We start from the raw sequence: 4,282 nt of genomic DNA, 5'->3' as shown, positions 1-4,282 counted from the left end.
CTGATTTATCAAAATTAAAAAAAAAATAAAATTGATTTTTTAATTTATTTAAAGTAAGAGGGATAAAAAGGGAAATGCAATACATGCTGAGCAGTACAGGTACTATATATCAATCGCAATTGCTTCGTTCTTCTTCTTATTTTTTTTTTAGACGATGACAATTGGTTATAAACACTATATTTTTTAAACTAGGTCTTTTAAGAGTTTTGATTCAAAACAACTCCTATTATCTTAATTATTATTTCATTAAAATTTATTTTATTATGTTAATTTTGGATTGGCTTGTACTATAAATATATTAATTAAGAATAAATAATTAAGTAAATATATGTATATGACTAGTAGGAATACGAATACAAATGCTAGTGAAATTCTATTATCCATAATATTATAAATATATACAAGGCTGAAACACAAACGAAAGCAAAATTACCTTATTTTTCCACCATCCAAGCATTCTCTCTCTTGTCTCTCCTGTCAAATTCATCATCAATCCCAATACTTTTTTGGTTGATGTTCTTGCGGCTTTGAAAGTGGTGATCATGGAAGAATTTCATAAGATAGATTTTTGCGGTACGAAAATCCTGACGACCGTGACTTGTTCCGCTAAAGCGGTCGATGAATGGATATCAACAATCTCTGACATCCATCGTGAGAGGATGTCCAATCTCATCCTTGATCTGGACATCAAATGGCTTCCATGCTTTAAACCCAACGAGCCAAACCCGGTTGCCATTATCCAAATATGCGTCGGCCATAGGTGTTTGATCTTCCAGATTCTCTACGCCGACTCCATTCCTGAATCTTTGCTCATGTTTTTAGCAACTCCTGAGTTCACTTTTGTTGGGGTGGGAATTAAAGAATATACAGATAAAGTGTTTGACGATTGGGGTCTGAAAGTCGGAAATACTATGGATTTAGCCCATGCAGCTGCAGAGAAGTATGGAGTTAGTGATTATAAAAGAAAAGGGTTGAAGAAATTGGCTATGGAGTTGATGGGCAAGCGTATGCAAAAGCCAGTTCATGTTACTTCGAGTGAATGGGATGCCAAGAAGCTTTCTCTTGAGCAGGTTGAGTATGCATGCACTGAAGCATATGTTTCTTTTAAGCTCGGGATGTTGTTGAAGAATGAACATAATGATTCTACTGTTAATGATCCTATTATGGATAATAATGGTCCTACCATGCAACATCATTTTGATCCATATGATAACTATGGTTATCAATATGATTATGATGATATTTTTGACCAATCCTATGATGATCCATATAATTATGGTAATCTAGATCAACGGTACGATGATAATTATCAATGGTATGATGATCTATATCATTATGGAGATGCTATGTTGGGTAATCCATATGTTGATCTTATTAATGATCGATACAATTATGATGCTTCTATTATTGATCAATACTTCGATGGTCCATATAATTATGGTAACTTAATTATGGACTATTATGGCGATCCCGTTATAGATCATTATCATGATGCTATTGTGGAACCTCTTACTTTGTACGTCTTGTTTTGATTGATATATATATATATTTTTGGGGGGTTTAAGTTGGGTTATAAGAAATGTTCAAACTTGTTCATGTATATTGGTATGGTATAAATTGAAAGGAGATATGTGATCAAAATAGTATTAATTATGCTTGTACAATTTTATTTTCATTGTTTACATTGGTATGGTTTAAATTAATTGCCTATTGCAATCTTCGTAGAGCCCCTTCCTCCCAAACTTCGATCCTAATCTGTGGATAAATGCCTATGAATAATTCACACATCATGTTTCGTATTTTAATTCCAAAATTTTTTTAAATATTATACTTTCTAGTTTCTAGGAACTAGCGGCTGCCATATTTGCACGCCTGCTTGGTTTCTAGGTACATACCATATGAATTATGGGGACAGTGAAGGTATATTATATTTAGATTATTAGAATTAATTTGGAAAAGAAGGGGTCCCTAATGATCGGATATACACTAATTTGATCGATACCGAAATTGTTAGCATTTATTATGTATGTTAAAATCAGATTCAAATATAACCTAACGTCCTTTATGAGTTAAGAAGGGGGGCGAGAGGACCAAACAAAATTTCCCATCATCAAAATGGCTTTGCCCATAAGATTCCATCGACAAAGATTCGATAAAGACCCAAATGTAAGGTTTAAAAAAAAAAAAAAATTGTCAAAATATTGTTTAAAAAATAAAAAACAAGAAAAAGAAGAAAAATATAATCAATTCTTAATGTGATGATGATAATGATGATGTGTTTCCAATTATTTGCCTTTCAACATGTCCTCTTTGCTAACAACATAGGATGCGAATAAATGTATCCGAGAGTTATATGAAGAAAATTTGATCATTTATATAATTTGACCTAGAGGGTAATAATGCCTTCAATCCAGCTTAGCCCAGGCATCTTCCTCGGTTTGCCATTTGTTACAATATCTCTTGACTTCCTTACATCATCCCACCTGCCATAACCAGCTTATATGTTAGAAAGCATGACTCTGTAAGAACAACTGTTGCGATTATTTCCTATGAGCCTTTGTGCTCATCTCAGGATTTGCACAAGCATCACAGCATGATAAAAGGGCTACCGAAATGCCGGAGTCCACTGGTTCAGACAAGGATAGGAAAAGATTGTAAGCCTCTTCTAATTTTCCATCCATTCCAAGAAGTTTGACCATGTGAGCATAATGATCAGCTATAGGTTGGATGCGAAACTCATTAGTCATTTCTTTTGAAACTGCTCTTTCCATCTTTGACAAGGCCAGCACGACAGCATGTGCATAGGAGAGCAGAGAATGTGGATTCATCAGGTATTAATCCTTTCTCTAGTATCTCTTCGAACTTTTCAAACGCCTGAAAGGCAAGTCCATGAAGCCCAAGACCTAATATTAATGAATGGTTCAAAACAATATTCCTCTCTAACATAATGGAAAAAACAGAATTCCCCAAGCCCACGAAATCACACTCCAAATACATGTCTATCAGAACAGAGCAAACCATGACATCAGATTCAAGTCCATGTCAAAGACAATATGCATGAATTTCCTTACCAGTCCCTACATTTGCCATCTGACCATCGGCAGCAAATACTGGCGATCAAAACAGAATCTGCCTTCTTACCTTCCCAATTCAATTTCATGCAAGAAGGAAAATGCTTTTTCAAGCTCTCCAGACTGAGAATATCCAATAATCAAAGCTGACCAAGTAATTAAATCAGGCTGGACTAAACCACAAATAACTCACGAGTACACTACAAACATGAGAATTAGAATTGAAATTACTCTTCAAATTAACAATATTATGTAACCCTTGGCCTATATTCAACAGGCAGGACTCTGCTAAACCAGAAAGCAAACCAACAAGAGCATAACCATCTGGCTTCGCCCCCACGCTTTGCATCTTACTAAAGAGTTCTAGCCTTTCATAACAAAATCCACGATTCCCATAAGCAGAAATCATAGAATTCCACATAACAAAATCCCCTTTGGGTGTCCCATTAAACACCCTACTGGCTTCATCAACAAGGGCAAGTTTTGAATAAGCAGTCACAAGTGCACTACAACAAATAGAGTCCAGTCATAAGCTAGAAACTAATACTGCTCCATGGGTAAGTACCAGACCATCTAAATCAAGTCTCTCAAAGCATGAACGTACTATACGAGCATAAGTGAAGCTACCAGGTCTGATTTCATTCCTTAACGTGTTTCGGAACAGAGAAAACGCATCATGAAACTTGTGAACTTGAGCATGAGCTTGAATTACAGTATTCCAGAGGTAGACACTTGGGTATCAAACAGGTCACAGGCAGGACAAAGATCCCCATTAATGGCATAAAATCTTACAACTCTATGTGCATAAAATGGGTCAAGTGAGAGATGGGTCCTAAGAATCAAAGCATGCAACTGCTGGGTTTTTGATAAAGATTGATTATCAAAATGAAGGAACTGTACTGGTGAAGATTTTTCTTTTGAGATGAGAAACAGAATTGAAAGAGAAAGAAAGGAAATTCAAGGTTGAAAGAGATTACCAGATTCTACATTATTGAAGCAAGAAATATAAAAAAGGGGTAATGAATTAATGATTTCAGTTTGTCAACTGCTGTTGCTATGTTTTCCAAAATGGCTGCCATTGAGATAGTTACCCGCTCCATTGTACACGAAATTGGGTCAATTAGGCCATCTCCGGATCTCAAGTTAGACCCCAATTAAAGCCCAATAATCACAAAGTGAGCTCAATATTATAGCCCAGACCTAGACATTGG

General features: G+C 35.5%; 1 pseudogene; it reads right to left on the bottom strand.

The window, feature by feature from the left end:
- Window positions 1-2,320: 2,320 nt before the first annotated feature.
- LOC107422086 (putative pentatricopeptide repeat-containing protein At1g64310) lies at window positions 2,321-4,019 on the bottom strand (annotated as a pseudogene).
- Window positions 4,020-4,282: the final 263 nt, after the last annotated feature.

This window comes from Ziziphus jujuba, chromosome 3 (assembly GCF_031755915.1).
Source record: "Ziziphus jujuba cultivar Dongzao chromosome 3, ASM3175591v1".
Lineage (NCBI taxonomy): Eukaryota > Viridiplantae > Streptophyta > Magnoliopsida > Rosales > Rhamnaceae > Ziziphus > Ziziphus jujuba.
Note: the sequence above shows the minus strand (reverse complement) of the source record. Positions and strands in the feature narration are given on the sequence as shown.